Here is an 18,191-nt window from a genome sequence, read left to right on the forward strand (position 1 = left end):
AGGAAGAAGTCATGGTAAGAAATAAAACACTCGGATAGATAATGGGGAATAATTGTACAAAGTAATGTTTAATGTGCTCTTTTCAAGAGTGATTAGCATTTTAAGGACATTAAATTTTAAAGACATTTTAAAGACATTTCATTTAACAAATATTACAACTTATTATTACATTTCTAAACAAAAATGTAAAATTCTAACAGTTAAGCTGTGTTTTTGTACTTTAAACTTTCAGAATAAACTGAAAACACTATGGTAATACATAGCAAATTAAAGTCAGATACTCTGTTCCTGACTGAAGTGTACAACTCATGGAAACTCTGAATTTATCAAAACCAAGATTTTAATTTTCTTTGCCCACAATATCCTCTAAGGGGAATACTTTCCTAAACAACTGAGTGATGCTGACGAAGAGTTCTACCTCTCATTAGAGGTAAACGATTTTGTTTTTTTCCTGTTTTACTGAATAAACGACGTTACTTCCTCTTGTAGCTGCACAAGCCCGCAGTTCTCTACAGGATATCTGGGTAGAAAGGGTAAGGTTCTTGGCTTTCTCTTCATACATTAAAAAATAGAACTTAAAAATCTCTCTGAATTGAAAATGACAATGTAAGCTTCGGCTGGCTCCTCTGAAAATGTAATCCTGAATCTGCTAATACCTTATTTTTTAAGTGATTTATTGTTATGAAGAATGGAGACTACAGTGAGGTAATATCTATTTATAAGTTTAAATGGTTAAAATGTTCACTGAAACTGCTGCATGCTTTGTGTAAGGAAATGTGGCTGTCTAGATGGAAAGCTCCTTTCTCCACAATTTAATATGCAATTGACATAAACCAGGAATCCAGACTTAAACATTTCTCTGAACAAACTGATGTTAAATTTAGGATAGTGGTTAATTAAACACATTTTTGTTAATGTGAGCAGAAGAGGTGAAAAAACTTAAAAATTTAATCTAGGGTTTTGTCAACCAAATTAAGCAGCATTCGAATGGTACATGCATTTAAATGCCTAAATCTTTTCATAAAATGAGAGTTGACATGTTTCCTTTGATTGGGACATTTTTCATGCATGTGTTCTGGGGTGGGACATGAGAGCTTCAAATAGCACAAAAGGATTTTTATCAAGCCCAAGAAACTAGCACAGCTGTCAAATCTCAGAGGGGCAGATTCTCAATTTATGATAAACATTTCCTTGGATGTATTTTTAATATCAGAACATGGGAAATATTTTAAGAAGGGGATCCAAGTGTTGTGCTGTGTTTGTTAGAAGGAATTTCTTCCATTTTTCTTACTTGAAATAATAAAATAGCTGTTGCTTTTTTAAAAACTCTGCTAATCTTACACCTGGAGTTTTATTCTTAAGTATGTAAGATTATTCAAAATATGTAAAAATTATATACATCCTAGAGAAGTTAGTGCAAGTCATCTAAGATATCACTGAGAGCTATTCATATTGATACCTTCAGTGTATTTTGTATATATTAAATTCCCCCAGATTAAACAGTTGGAGATACTCAATTCCCTCTTAGTAAAAGATTGCTTAATAAAGATTTTTACAGTGATATATCAGGACAAAGGCTTTATTGTGTGTACTACTAGATTTATTTTCCAGGAACAAAATGTAACTAACAGCTGTAGACTATATGCGCATGACTCACAGGATGGCACTAACTGTATATTATGGTTGCCAAATGGCACCATAATGTTGGATATTGAAAGCAGCTCTACCTAATCTTTTTGACCACAAGTATAGGTGGGGCTTTTCCTCCATCGAAGCAGTTCCAAAGTGGCTGAGATTTGAGACAGTGTATGAAACCCAGGCAGGCAATGCAGCTGCAGGGCTATGGGAACCTCCAGAAGAGCTGAGATCAGCAGTGTTCCTTGGACTGATCTTCCCCAGAAATTGTGTTTTGGCAGGAATATGAAGAACAGACCTCCTCAGCAGACTTGGAAGCTCTGGATTGAGATTTTTCTTCCCAATCCTCTCCTCTTCTCTCATCCACCTAGCAAGTTAACTGAGGAGGAGGCTAATTATTTAACCACCTTTTGAGGCTGGGTGGGAGGAGGGAGGAAATCAATCACCTTTGTATCTTTAACAACAAAGTTTAGCCTAAAGCTGGTTCTTAGCAGAGAATAGGTATTTACTGAATTGTAGAGTCCTATGTTGAGGGAGGGTTTGCTGTTAGCTGACTTTACTGAGGTCTTGCTTTCTGTAGTTGCGAATTAACCTAGAAGAATGAGAAATTATTCACTAGACCTTGAGACAGTTTTCCACTTGGTCAAAAATTTTGCTCAAGATTGGGATGTAATACTTGCATATAATTTCTGGAGGTATACAGGATAACATGCTACTAGGATTATATTTACAAACTGGCCACCACTTAAGCCTTTTATTTTGAGAATGGGAGAAGGCACCCCCAAATTCATGTGTCTCCTAGCTTTAACTGTGTGTCTGCCTCCAACCAGAAATGAAACTATTAGTAATCTATCAGCAGGAGTTACTCACTGCCTCTCTAAATTCCTATTTTTTGAACTATAAATGTTCCTGAAAGTAGTAAAAGCTAAGGTAGAGAGAATACATAGAATGCATTTATGAACTTGATTTATGAGCCAGATGCTAGATTTTCTCAAACAAGGAAGGCTGGCACTTCAGAAGGTACTAGTTTATTGAAAAGAGGACAATGGGAGGAAAAGGGAAGACAATACAGGGTAATGGAAAGGGAAGTTTGCTGACTTCATACACCATGCCTACTTATTAACTAGAAGTGTATAATACATATGTTCCATACCTAGCCAATAACCTATGAACATAATGAACAGCCCAGAGACTGAGCAGTGCAAATCATGGGGTTAACATTTTTTCCCCTTGTTTTAGACTACAGCAATGTTTCTGTAATTCTGTGGGCTACAACGTTGGTTTGGATTTACCATCAAATTTCCTTGCCTGAGAGCTGGCTCTGACAGGAGATTCAGTTCAATGGCTGCAGAATAAGCACATTCCCCCACCCCCCCACCCCGAGAGGTTTCTGAAGGATTTGTAATTGTATTTGCCAAAGCCAGAGAGCAATTTGCATGTCAAACAAAACCAAGCAGAAATCTATTTCTTATTTGTGGATCAACATTCATAAGAATGAATAACATGGGAAGTCAGGATTTGGTAGATCATAAGATAATTTCCTCCAAAGTGTGTTATATATAAAAAACATGAGATAAGTGCTTTTTGATTGGTTTCCTCATGGAGCCAGGCAATTGTGCTTCACCACATCTCAGGATGAAGTCTTATTTTTTTTAACTTTTGTTTTGAAATATTTTTATACTCACAAGAAGCTACAAAAATAGTACAGAGCATCCCTGTATACCCAGTTTTCCTCAGTGATAGCATCTTACAAAACTATAGCACGTTATCAAAAACATGAAACTGACATTAGTATAATACTGTTAATGAAACTACAGACCTTATTTAGATTCCGCCAATTCTTACATGGACTAATTTGTGTGTGTATATATATAATTCTATGAAATTTTATAACATGTATATATGTATGTAACCACCACCTCAATCAAGATTCAGAATTGTTTCATGACCCACCATAAAAAACAAACAACACCTTTACCTCACAATTCCTCTCATCACTAACACTGGCAACTACTGATATGTTGTTCTCCATCTCTATAATTCTATCATTTTGAGAATATTATACAAATGTAACCTTTTTTCAGTTAACATAATATCCCTGAGACCTGTGCAGGTCATTGTGTGTGTCATATTTATTGCTGAGTAGTACTCCATTTTACAGATAAACCACAGTTTGTTTACTCATTTACTCACTGAAGGGCATTTGGGTTGTTGCTATTTTGGGGATATTACAAATAAAGTTGCTATGAAAAATGAATGTACACATTTTTGTGTAGACAGTACATTTTGATTTCTCTTCAGTATTGACCTGGGTACCATAGTGGGATACCTAGGTTATACAGTACGTGAATATTTAGTTTTATAAAAAACTGACAAAGTGCTTTTCAGAGTAGTTGTACCATTTACCATTACTAACAGCAATCATAATAGATTTAGTTCTTAATCTTAGTTAGCAATGGTCAGTATTTGTTAATGTTACAGCACATTCTAAAAGGTATGTTGTGGTGTCTCGTTGTAGTTTCAAATCAGTTTCCTAAAGGCTGTTGATGTTGAATATCTTTTAACATGCTCTCCAGTGAATTGTCTGTTTATGTCCTTTGCCAATTTTCTGAGTTCTTTGTTTTCTTACCGTAAACTTTTGAAAGTTCCTTACATAAATTAAAGTCGTTTGTGTGTGTATGTGTATAGGTTAAATTCTTTTTTTTTTTGCAATTGAATTTAGTGGGGTGATATTGACTTGCAAAATTATACAGGTTTCAAGTGTACAACTCAATAAAACATCATCTGCATACTGCATTGTGTATCCAACGCCTCAAGCAAAGTCTCTGTCCCCATTTTCCCCCTTTGCCTACCTCCACCTACCCCTACTCTCCTTTCCTTCTGGCTATCACCAAACTGCTGTCTATGTCTATGTATGTCCACAAATAAGTGAGATCATATGTTATTTGTCTTTCTCTGACTGGCTTATTTCACTTAGTGTGATAATCTCAATGTCTATCCACACTGTCATAAAAGGTAAGATTTCTTTTATTTTTTTAAATAACCAAGTAGTATTCCATTCTATAAATGTACCAGTTTTTTTAATCCACTCATCTACTGAAGAGCACCAAAGCTGTTTCCAGATATTGGCTATTGTAAGTAATGCTGCAATGAACAAAGTGGTGTATACATTATTTCTGATTGGTGTTTCAGGATTCTTAGGTTATATTCCCAGAAGTGGGATCGCTGGGTCAAAAGGCAGTTCTGTTTTTAGTATTTTGAGGAAACTCAATACTGTTTTCTACAGTGGCTGCACCAGTATACACTAGGGTTCTGTTTAATCCATATCCTCACCAGCACTTGTTATTTGTTGATTTATTGATGGTAGCAATTCTACCAAGTGTGAGCTGTTATCTCATTGTAGTTTTACTTTTCATAATTCTGATGATTAGTGACATTGAGCATTTTTTCATAAGTCTATTGGCCTCCTGTATGTGCTCTTTGGAAAAGTGTCTATTCTCTTCCTTTGCCCATGTTTTAATTTTTCTTTTGTCTTCCTTGTGTTGAGTTGTATAAGTTTTATACATTTTATTTGGAAATTAACCCCTTAGATGTATCATTCGCAAGTATGTTCTCCCATCCGGCGGGTTCCCTTTTCATTTTGTTGATAGTTTATTTTGCTGTACAAAAGCTTTTAAGTTCAATATAGTCACATTTTATTTATTTATTTTGTTCCCTTTGCCTGAAGAGATATTGTTATAAGAAATGTCTGAGATTTTACTGCCTATGTGTCTTCTAGGATTTTTATGTTTGCGCAACTTCCATTTAAGTCTTTTATTCATTTTGAGTTTATTCTTATCTATGGTATAAGTTGGTGGTATAGTTTCATTTTGTGTGTGTGTGTGTGTGTGTGTGTGTATGTGTGTGTACCTCTCCAATTTTTCCAATGTCATTTTCTGAAGAGACTGATTTTATTCAACTGTATGCTCTTGCCTCTTTTGTCAAATATTAATTGACCATAAACGTGTAGGTTCATTTTTTGGCTCTCTGTTTTGTTCCCTTGATCTGTATGTCTTTTCTTATGCCAGTACCAGGCTGTTTTAATTCCAATGGCTTTGTAGGATAGTTTGATAGGTGTTATTATATGTCCAACTTTGTTCTTTATCAAGATTGCTGAGGCTATTTGGGATCTTTTTTGGTTCAATATACATTTTTGGAATATTTTTCTAGATCTATAAAATATATCATTGGTATTTTAATAGGAATTGTGTTGAATCTATAGATTAATCTGTGTACTATGGACATTTTAATGATGTTGATTTTTCCCATCCATGAGCACGGTATATGCTTTCACTTGTTTGTATCTTCATCTGTTTTATCCCTCAGTACCTAATTATTTTCCCAGTTCAAATCTTTTACTACCTCCTTGGTTAAATTTATTCCTAGGTACCTTATTTTTTATTACAATCATACATGGGTTTGTTTCCTTAGTTTCTCTTTCTGATACTTCATTGTTGGTATATAAGAATGACACCAATTTCTGAATATTAATTTTGTATCCTGCTAATTTGCTGAATTCATTTGTTAGGTGTAATAGTTTTTTGGGGGGGAATCTTTAGGGTTTTCTATGTACTATATCATGTCATGTGTAAATAATGACAGCATTACTCTTTCTTTCTAATTTGGATACCTTTCATTTCTTCATTTTTTCTGATTGTTGTGGCTAAGACTTCTAGTACTATGTTGAATAAGAGTGGTGAAAGCATACATTCCTGTCTTGTTCCTGATGTTAAGGGAAATGCTTTTAGCTTTTGCCCATTGAGTATGGTGTTGGTTGTGGGTTTGTCATACATGGCCTTTATTTTGTTGAGGAATCATCCCTCTATGCCCAGTTTGCTGAGAATTTTTATCATAAATGGGTGCTGAATTTTATCAAATGCTTTTTCTCCATCTATTGATATGATCATGTGACTTTTATCCTTTTTTAAAAATTATTTTTATTGTTGAGAGTATTATACATGTCCTCAATTTTTCCCCCTTTGCCCCTCTCCACCTGAGTCCTGCCCCAACCCAGGCCTTCACTGCACTATTGTCTGTGTCCATGGACTATGCATATATAAATATAAGTTCTTTGGTTACTCTCTTCCTGCCCCCCTCCCAGCCCCAGATCTGTCAGTCTGTTCCATGCTTCCATGTCTCTGGACCTACTTTGTCAGTTTATTTTGTTCATTAGATTCCACATTTTTTAATGTGATGTATCACATTTATTAATTTTGAATACTGTGCCAACCTTGCATTCCTGGAATAAATCCCACTTGATCACAGTATATGATCTTTTAAAAGTATTGTTGGATCCAGTTTGCTAATATTTTATTGAGGATTTTAGCATGATTGTTCATCAGGGATATTGGCCTATAATTTCTTTCTTTGCAGTGCCTTTGTTTGGTTTTGGAAATAGGAAAATGCTGGCCTTGTAAAAAGAGCTTAGAAGTCTTCTCTCCTTTGGAATTTTTTGGAGTAATTTGAGAAGGATAAAAATTAGGTCTTGTTTGAATGTTTGATAAAATTTGCCTGTGAAGTCATCAGGCTCAGGACTTAGTTTGCTGGGAGCTTTATTATTACTGCCTCAATTTTGTTAGTTGTGTATATAATCAGTCTATTCAGATTTTCTAATTCTTTCTGATTCAGTTTTGGAATCTTGTATTTTTCTAGAAATTTGTTCCTTTTGCCCAGGTTGTCCAATTTGGCATAAAATTGTCCATAGTATTCCCTTACAATCCCTTTTATTTTAGTGGTGTCATTTGTTACTTCTCTTTCATTTCTGACTTTATTTGGGCCCTCTCCTGTTTTTTTCTTGAAGAGTCTGATTAAATATTCATCAATCTTGTTCTTTTCAAAGAACCAGCTCTTGGTTTCATTTATTTATTATTTATTTATTTATTTATTTATTTATTTATTTTCTATGTCATTTATTTCCACTCCAATCTTTATTATTTCTTACATTCTACTTTCTCTGTGCTTTGTTTGTTTTTCTTCTATTTCTTTTAGGTATGGGGTTCGATTGTTTATTTGAGATTTTTATTGTTTCTTGAAGTAGACCAGTAATGCTATGAACTTCCCTTTCAGGACTGATTCCCCATATCCCATAGATTTGGGGCTGTTTTGTGTTCATTTTCATTTGTTTCCAGATAACTTTTGATTTCTTTATTGATGTCATTGTTAACCCATTCATCATTTAATAACATATTATTTAGCCTCCATGTGTTTGAATGTTATTCAGTTTTTTTATTGTAATTGATATCTAGTATGATACCATTGTGGTCAGAGAACATGCTTGATATTATTTCAATCATCTTGAATTATTTTTTTTATCCTCACCCGAGGACATTTTTCCATTTTTTGTTCAGATAGAGTGGGAGGGAGAGAGAGGGGGAGAGAGAGAGAGAAACATCGATGTGAAAGGGACACATTGAATGGCTGCCACCCGCACAACCCAACCAGGGCTGGGGACAAACTGCAATCGAGGTATGTGCCCTTAGCGGGAACCCATCCTGGGTCTCTCTGGACTGAAGACCGATGCTCTAACTGCTGAGCCAAACTGGCCAGGGCAATCATCTTGAATTCGTTAAGGATTATTTTATGTCTTCACATGTGGTCTATCTTTGAGAATGTTCCATGTGCACTTGAGAAGAATGTATATTCTGCTGCTTTGGGATAAACTGTTCTGTAAATCTCTAATTAAATCCATTCGAGTCAGTGTGTTTAAGGTTGCTGTTGACCTGTTGAGTTTCTATATTGAAGATTTATCCTTTGATTTGAATGGAATACTAAAATCACCTACTGTGACTCTTTTGTTGTTGATCTCTCTCTTAATGTCCACCAAGATTTTCTTTATATATTTAGGTGTCCGTATGTTGGGTGCATATATATTTACAAGGGTTTGATCCTCTTGTTTGATTGATCCATTTAGTATTATGTAATGACCTACTTTGTCCCTTGTTATGTCCCTTGTTTTGAAATCTATTTTGTCTGATATAAGTATTGCTACCCCAACTTTTTATTTCATTTCCATTTGCATGGAATATGTTTTCCATCCCTTTATTTTCAGTCTGTGTGTACCATTTATTCTGAGCTTGGTCTCTTGTAGACAGCATATATATGGGTCATGTTTTCTTATCCATTCAGCTACCCTATGTCTTCTGATTGGCACATTATATTTGTTTACATTTATGATTATTGACAGGTACTCATTTATTGCCATTTTATCCTTTATACCTATGTTCCTTTCTTTATATATTTCTTTTTTTTTTTAAGCAGTCCCTTTAACTTTTCTTGCAATACTGGTTTGCTGGTAATGAACTTCTTTTAATTTTTTTCTTTTGTGTGTGTGTCTGGGAAGCTCTTTATTTCTCCTTCAATTTTAAATGACAACCTTTCTGGATAAAGTAGTCTTGTTTTTAAGCCCTTGCTTTTTATCCCTTTTAATATTTCATGCCAATCCCTTCTGGCCTGAAGTGTTTGTTTTGAGAATTCAGCTGGCAGCCTTATGGGGAGTCCCTCATAGGTAACTACCTTTTTTTCTCTTTCTGCTTTTAAGATTCTCTTTTTGTGTTTAACCTTTGGAATTTTAATTATGGTGTTTTGGTGTGGGCCCCATTGTGTTCATCTTGATTGGGACTCTCTGTGGAATAGTTTGAGGAGAATGGGTGTTTGTTCTTCTTTGAATGTTTATTAAAACTCCCCTGTGAAGCCGTCAGGACCCGGCTTTTGTTTGCTGGGAGATTCTTGATTACATCTTCAAGTTCCTCAGTTGTTATTGGTCTGTTCAAGTTTTCTATCTCTTCCCGGTCCAGTTTTGGGAGACTATGTGTTTCTAGAAAATTGTCCATTTCGCCTAGATTGTCCAGTTATCTGGTGTATGATTATTGTTCATAGTATTTGTTAACAATCCTTTGTACTTCTGTGGTGTTAGTTGTTACTTCTCTTTTGTTGCTGATTTTGTTTATTTGGGTCCTCTCTCTTTGTTTCTTGGTGAGTCTAGCTAAGGGTCCATCAATCTTGTTTATCTTTTCAAAGAATGAGCTCTTTGTTTCCTTGAGGTTTTGAATTGTTTTTTAGTGTTTATGTCATTTATTTCTGCTCTGATCTTTACTATTTCTTTCCTTCTACTTGCTCTGGGTTTTTCTTTTTGTTTGTTTTCTAGTTCTTTAAGTAGTGGAGTTAGATAGTCAATTAGATATTTTTTTTTTTTTTGTTTCCTAAGGTAGGCCTGTAGTGCTATGAACTTCCCTCTAAGGACTGCTTTTGCTGCATCCCATAGATTTAGTGTTGTTCTGTGTTCATTTTTATTGGTTTCCAGGAAGTTTTTATTTTTTTCCTTGATCTCCTTGGTAACCCATTTATTGTTTAATAACATGCTATTTAGCCTCCATGGGTTGAAATGTTTTTGCTTTAATTGATTTTTAGCTTCATGCCATTGTGATCTGAGAAGATGTTTGATATAATTTCAATCTTCTTGAACTTGTAGAGACTTAGTTTGTGTCCTAACATGTGGTCTCTCTTTGAGAATGTCCCATGTGCACTTGAGAAGAATGTGAATTCTGTAGTTTTGGGATATAATTCTCTGTAGATATCTATTAAATCCATTTGATCTAGTGCTTCATTTAGAGTCTCTGTTTCCTTGTTAATTTTTTGTCTAAAGGATCTATCGAATGATGTCAGTGGGGTGTTGAAGTCCCCTGCTATGATTGTAGTACTGTCTATTTCTCCTCTAAAGTCCTCCAGAAGTGTTTTAATATATTTTGGTGCTTCTATGTTGGGTGCATATATTTTTATCAAGGTTATATCTTCCTGTTGGATAGATCCTTTCAATATTATGTAGTGACCTTCTTTGACTCCAGTTATGGCCTTCAATTGAAGTCTATTTTATTGGATATAAGTATCGTTACCCCAGCTCTTTTTTCCTTTCCAGTTGCTTGGAAGATTTTTTTCCTATCCCTTCACTTTCAACCTATGTGAGTCTTTTGTTCTGAGGTGGGTCTCTTGTAAACAACATACATATGAGTCATGCTTTCTTATCCAATCAGCTACTCTGTGTCTTTTGATCAGCGTGTTTAATCCATTTAAATTTATGGTTATTATTGATATGTACTTATGTATTGCCATTTTAATTTAGTGTGGTTCTATTTTTCTTCCTATTTCTTCTACTAATTACAGCAGTCTTTTTAATATTTCTTGCATTGCCGGTTTGGTGTTAATATATTCCCTTAGCCTTTTTTTTTTTTTTTTTTTGTCTGGGAAGCTCTTTATTTCACCTTCTATTTTGAATGATAGCCTTGCCAGATAGAGTAGTCTTGGAGCAGATCCTTGTTTTTCATTACCTTGATTACTTCCTGCCATACCCTTCTGGCCTGCAGTGTTTTTGTTGAGAAGTCAGCTGAGAGCCTTATGGGGTTTTCTTTGTAGGTAACCTGTTGGTTATCTCTTGCTGCCTTTAGGATTCTCTCTTTGTCTTTAATTTTTGGCATTTTAATTACTATGTGTCTTGATGTGGGCCTGTTTGGGTTCTTCTTACTTGGTGTTCTGTGTGCTTCTTGTACTTGTATGCCTTTTTCCTTCACCAAGTGAGGGTAGTTTTCTGTCAGTATTTCTTCAAATATATTCTCTAACCCTTGCTCATTTTCTTCTTCTTCTGGAATTCCTATGATATGGATGTTGTTGTGTTTCATATTGTCCCACAATTCTCTTAGTCTGTCTTCCTATTTTTTAATTCTTTTTATTTTTTTGATTCTCTGATTGGATGATTTTCTCTACCCTGTCTTCTAATTCACTGATCCAATTGTCAGCCTCCTCTACTCTGCTGATTTTTCCTTCCAATGTGTCTTTATTTTTGCTATGTTATTCTTCATTTCCAATTGGTTGCTTTTCAATGCTTCTTTATCTTTACTCATGCTGTTGAGTTTCCTCATGATTATTACTCTAAACTTGCCCTCTGATATCCCGTTCAATTACCTTTTAATTATTTCATCTTCTGTCCAATTATCTTATTCTTTCATTTGGGATTTGTTTCTTTGTTTCATCACTTTGGCTGTCTCAGTGGGTTTTGGAGCCTGCCTAATTTTCCCCTGTGGGTGTTGGTGTTCTGCCAGTTGTAGCTCCCTCTACTGGATTTGAATGAGTTTAACGTGGCAGGACCCACGTTAAACACCACAGTCAAGTCTTACTTTCCTGGGTAGATTTGCAAGCTTAGGAAAGGTTCAGTTATCCTCTAGCTTTTTGCCTGGAGGCTATTAGTCTCAGTTACCTGATGAGACTTAGGTTGTAGCACTCAGCTGAATGAAAAACTCCCTCAGGTGTTTAGGGTAAGAGGATTTACAGAGGGTGGGGCAGGTGCTTGCTGGTTGTTAATGAGCTTCAGTTTGCATTTCTTTGGACTGGCTAGGTGGTATTAAATTTCTGAGGGAGAGGCTGTTGCTTCTCCTCTGGGTTCTGGGAAGGGGCTCTTTGAGCAAGATGGCTACTGTTTTGTGAGGGAGTGATTCAGCAAAATATCTCCACTATTGCCCCAGCTCTCCTAGTTCTCCGAGCTTCCTAGTCTCTCCACACAGTTCCAAACCAGTCTGCTCTCCCTCTGCCAGAGCCCAAAGTGAGTGGCTGTAGCGAATTTAGTGCTCTATTCTGGGCCTTCTGTGCTGTGGAGCTGGCTTGGGATTTTAACTCTGAGGGAGCTGCTCACAGCTAAGACCACTGCTGTCTGTGGGCTCCCAGCCCACTCTCTCCTCTCACCTCTTGCACCTCTACAGTTCCTACCAGGCTCGATTTTGTGTCCTCTTTCTGACCATTGTTACATTGGTTCTCTCCAGCTGCTTTGCTATTGTTTTTTCCTATGGTTTGTCTTTTTTTAGTTGTAATTCCAGTTTGGTCCTGGGAGATGGTTTGTGTAGCTTCCATTCACTCTGCCACCATTTTGGAATCCTTTTAATTTTTATTTCAATCTATTTCTTTTATTTCCTTTCCTTGTTTCATTGCATTGGCTGGCATTTTCATTGGTATCTTGACTAAGAGAGGTAAGAGTATATATTCTTACTTTGTTGTAGATTTTAAGGACATATAATGTTAACTATATGTATTTTTAGAGTCTATCAAGTTTGGGTAGGTTCACTTTATTCCTAGTTTTTTTGGTGAGGTTTTTAACTTATTGGGTGTTAGACTTTTTCAAATGCTTTGTTGATATGTTCATTTTAATACAATGGATTACACTGCATAACTTTAAAATATTTAACCAACCTTGTATTTGTTTAATAAGTTGCATATATTTATGCTGAATGATTCATTATATACAGATGGATTCAATTTGATAATATTTTGTTGAGAATTTTACATACATAATCATGAGAGATATTGGTCTGTAGTCTTATTTTTTCTTTTGTATTTTCTTTGTCGGGTTTGAATATCAGGAAAATGTTGGACTCATAAAATGAATTGGGAAGTATTCCCTCTGTTTTCTGGAAGTAATGATATAGAATTATTATTATTCCTTTATTAAATGTTTAGTAGAATTTGCTTGTGAACTGATCTGGGCCATACAATTAATTTTTGAAGTTTTTTTATTTTGTAATTCAAATTTCTTTAATAGTTATAAGACTATTCATATTATCTATTTTATCTTGGGAAAGTTTAGTCATTTGTGCATTGCAAGAAATTGGTCTATTTCATCTAAGTTGTCAAACTCAAGTGCATAGAATTATCTGTAGTATTACTCTATTATCCTTTTGATGTATACAGGGTCTACAATAGCATTCTTTAATTAAATTTCAAATACTGGTCATTTGTTTTCTCTATTTACTTGTTAGTCTTGTCAGAGGTTTATCAACTATATTGAGCTTTACAAATATATGGGATTTTGGTTTAATTTCTCTATTCTTGTGCAGTGACCAATGGTTTGGTTGGATGGTCAGGGATTCACAAAAAACACACTTGGCAAATTGATTAGTGGCAATGAAATTTAGGGAAGAAATACCAGAATTAGAACTCTCCAAATAGGTAAGGAATGTAAAGATATTTGAGTCTCATATCAGTGTTCACTGATTAGTATGGTAGGATTTTAATAATCAAATAAATAAGATGACAAATTTTGTCAACTTCTGTCACCAGCCACACCTGTCATCACACAATAATCTCATGAGAAAAGTGGTCATGGTGGCAGGGATTGAGATTATGCATGGGCTTAGCAATATATGTTTCCACTCACCAAGGTTGATCTGGTTATAACCAGTACTGAATTCCCAATCTGTCAGTGACAGAGATCAACACTAAGTTATTGATATGATGTCATTACTAAGGGTTGCATGTTTAGTACATTAGACAAATTACAGGTGGAGAAACACTTTCTTCCTACTGGAGTGGATATCTACATTGGATATGGATTTTCCCTCCCTGCATCTAATGCTACTGTTAAAATTATCATCTGTAGACTTACAAAATACCTTATCTACTGTTATGTTATTCTATACAACATTACTTCTGGGCAAGGAACTCACATTACAACAAAAATAAATGTAACAATGAGCTCTTGCTCATACAATTCACTGTTCTTACCATGTTTTCATCATCCTAAAGCAGACAGTTTGATGATCTTTTGAGATGGAATGAACTTTCAAGGCTAGGTTACACCACCAGCTAGGCGACGATACCTTTCAAGGCTGGGACCATGTTTTCTAGGAAACTGTAGATTCTCTAAATCAGTGTACTGGCTGTTTCTTTCATAGCCAGAATTTATGGATTCAGTAATTAAGGGGTGAAAATGGGTGACCTCTCTCACTATTACTTTCAGAGAAGCACTAGCAAAAATTTTTAAATTTGTTCCTGCAACTTTAGGTTCTGCTGGTCTAGAGGTCTATCTTCCAAAGGGAAGAATGCTTCCAGCAGATGACACAACAATTCTGCTTGGATGATTGATCTTTATTATCAAAGAGAAAACAGGTTACTACTACACAATGGCTTTTTGTTTCTTCTATCTTTATCTACTTATCATCCAACATAAGCTATATTAATAAAATTAGCTTTACATTACAGGACATACATTATAGGATATTAAAGTTTAAAAGTGTATACCACTCAAAGATCTTACATTCTCTTATGTAGTTTGGATTAGCATGTTTTTAGTTGTACACAGAATAGTTGTATCATGTTATATGAAGTATGACTTTATAACTGTCTTTATTTGGAGATTAAGTATGTTTCAAGATATATATAGGTGCCCAGTTGACAAGAGGTACAATGTAATATTCTATTTTTGTGTGTCAACTTGGCTAAGGTACAGTCCCAAGTTACTTAAACATTAATGTAAGTGTTCCCATGTAGATATTTTGTATATGTGATTAAAATCCATAATAAATTTACTTTAAATAAAGTAGATTATCATTATTATTTTAAAATATTTTTTTATTGATTTGTTAGAGAGAGAGGAAGGGAGGGAAAGAAAGAAACATGGATGTGAGACCAATACATCGATTGGCTTCCTCCTGAACCACACCTACCTGAGATTGATCAAGCCTGCATCCTGGGTATGTGTCCTGACTGATAATCTAACCAACAACCTCTTGATGCATGAAATGATGCTCAAGCCACACCAACCAGGGCAAGGTAGACTATTGTATGTAATCTGGACAGGCTCAACTCAGAGTTGAGGCTTTCCTGAAGAATAAATTCCACATGTCTTCAGCAGCTTCAGCTCATGCCAGAATACCAGCCTAGAATAAATTCCACATGTGGGCAGCAGCTTCATGTCATGCCAGAGCACAGCTTGTTTTATGGAGTTTGGACTTGCCTTGCCAGACCCTGTAACTGTTTAAACCAATATTTGAAATAAATTGCTCTCAATCTTACTATCATCTATCTATCTATCTATCTATCTATCATCTATCTATCTATCTATCTATCATCTATCTATCTATCTATCTATTATCTATCTATCTATCTATCATCTATCTATCGTCTATCTATAAACTTCTACTGGTTTTCATTTCTCTGCTGACTCCTGAAATATACAGTCCTTTATTACAAAAATATAAGAATTAACTCAAAATAAATTACAGGCATATATGTAAGAGCTGAAGATATAAAATTCTTGTTAGAAGTCATTGGAGCGAGTTTTCCATTTTTGGGTTAGGCAGTGGTTTCTTAAATACAGCACCAAAAGCATACTCAACAAAACAATAGAAAAAGTAGATTAATTGGAATTTACTGAGAAGAAAATTAATACAATTTAGTATGCCAAATGACATCATCAATGTGAAAAGACACTGATAGATTGAGAGAAAATATTGGTAAATTGTCTGATGAGGGACTTGTATCCAGAATATGTTTCACAAAACATACAGAAAGATAGAAACATCGCCCTAGCCAGTTTGGCTCAGCGGTGAGAGCATTGGCCCATGGACCAGAGAGACCCCAGTTCGGTTCTGTTAGAGGAACGTGCCTCAGTTGCAGTTTGTCCCTGGCCCCGGTTGGGGGTCATGTGGCTGGCAACCACTTGTGTCTCTCTCGCATCGATGTTTCTCTTTCTCTTCCTCCCTCTCTCCCTCCTGCTGTATCTGAAGATAAATGCAAAAATGTCCTTGGGTGAGGATAAAAAAAAGAAAGAAATATCAATGAGAGAGAACATTGATTGGCTGCCTTCTGCATGCTCCCCACTAGGGATTTGCCCTACAACTTGGGCATGTGCCCTGACCAGGAATTGAACTGGCGACCTCTTGGTGCACCAGCTGGGCGATAATATAATAATTTTGTGTTGTGACAGATGTTTACTAGACTTATCATGGTGATCACATCATAAGGTATATGATTTATAAGGTATACAAATATTGCATCAATATATGCACACTTGAAATGCATATAACATTGTATGTCAACTATATTTTAATAAGAATAAATTTTAAAAATAAATAATAGTATAGTAAAAGTAACTTGTGAAGACTTCTGGGACTGCTTTTTCCTTTCTGGAAAGTTTTATGATTCAGTAATTCAATATTTTTACTGGTTATAGGTCACTTAAATTTTTCAAATTTTTTACTCAATTTCAGTAGTTTGTTTCATTGAATAAATTTGTTCACCTAATCTGTTATTAATTTTTGACATAAATTTATTCACTCTGTCTATTCTGATTTTAATAATTTGAGTTTTTCTCTTTTCAAAGTTTTCCAATTCTTTAATCTTTTTAAAATTGTGTTGTTTTCATGATTTTTTTCTATTGTTATTCTATTCTGTATTTCATTAATTTATGCTCTAACATTTATTGTATTTTTCTTCTGCTTGCTTTTGGTTTAATGTTGTCTTCTATTTTTAGTTTACTGAGGTGGGAGTTTTAGTCATTGATTTTAGATATTAATACATCTGTTGATATTTATAAGTTTCCCTCTAAGGACTACTTTAGTTGTGTCTAATAAGTTTTAAGTTGTGTTTTCATTTTCATTCATTTCAAATTATTTTCTATTTTATTTTTTATTTTACCTATGACCTATTTATTATTTAGAAATATGTATTTAAATTCACATAATTTTTGAGTTCCAAAATTTGGTATAATTTTACATTTCTATTTTTTAAAAAGTATATAATGTAATATTCAGTTTTTAGGTTTTTAAACTTTAAATAATTGTTTTATTTTTAATAGTTGACATATTATATTATATTGGTTTCAGATGTAAATCCAGTGATTAGACATTATATAACTTAGAAAGTGATCATCTAGATTAATCTCATACTCTTCTGATACCATACATAATTACTACAATATTATTGACTCTGTTCATTATGCTGTACTTTACATCCCTGTGACTATAAGTATCAATTTGTGCTTCTTAAAGAAAAGGATTAATCCAACAATTTCCCCTTATATATTATGACATTCAAGTCAGCATTCAAGTACATTTGACTGTTGAACAATATCAGGGTTTTGTATGCTGACCACCAAGTCAAAAAACTTTGTATAAATTAAGTTGGTCTTCCGCATATGCAAATTCCCAACCACAAATAAAAAATACAAATGACCCTTGTAGAATGCAGGTTTGAATTGCACAGGTACACTTATACATGGATTGTTAAAATTTTGAGTATAAGTAGACCCACATAGTTCAAACCCACATTGTTCAAGGGTCAACTGTAAATAAATTTTAAAAATTATTCTCCAAGCCCTGACGGGTTTGGCTCAGCAATTAGAGCATCGGCCTGTGGTCCAGAGAGACCAGGGTTCGGTTCCTGCTGAGGGCATGTACCTCGGTTGCAGTTTGTCCCCGGCACTGGTTGGGTCGTGCAGGTGACAACCACTTGATGTGTCCCTTTCATGTCAATGTTTCTCTCTGTCTCTCTCTTCCTCTCTCCCTCCCACTCTATCTGAACAAAAAAACAAAAAAATGTCGAGTGAAGATAAAAAAAAATTATTATCCAAAAGAGACATCTTTCAGTTTTTTCTATTGTTGTTAAACAAACTATAAAATCTTAGTATAAAACTACAACACTAAATGCCTAGTTATTTATTATATAAAATTAATAAAGCCAAAACTATACATTTGAAATGATTA

General features: G+C 34.7%; 1 protein-coding gene across 2 annotated transcripts in view; it reads left to right on the forward strand.

Annotated features, from left to right (window-relative positions):
* The first annotated feature begins 502 nt into the window (after positions 1–502).
* The window catches only part of LOC118636069 (putative P2Y purinoceptor 10), a 43,599-nt gene continuing 25,910 nt past the window's right edge, over positions 503–18,191 (forward strand). The window contains exons 1-2 of one of the 2 annotated variants that reach the window (XM_036271129.1): positions 505–533; positions 15,073–15,179. The gene's annotated coding sequence lies outside the window, so the exon portion shown is untranslated. Of the gene's footprint in view, positions 534–15,072; positions 15,180–18,191 lie in introns of both variants that reach the window. The other variant, XM_036271130.1, reaches the window with a different exon arrangement.

The sequence above is a fragment of the Molossus molossus genome, unplaced genomic scaffold (assembly GCF_014108415.1).
Source record: "Molossus molossus isolate mMolMol1 unplaced genomic scaffold, mMolMol1.p scaffold_m16_p_2, whole genome shotgun sequence".
In the NCBI taxonomy this organism is placed as follows: Eukaryota; Metazoa; Chordata; class Mammalia; order Chiroptera; family Molossidae; genus Molossus; species Molossus molossus.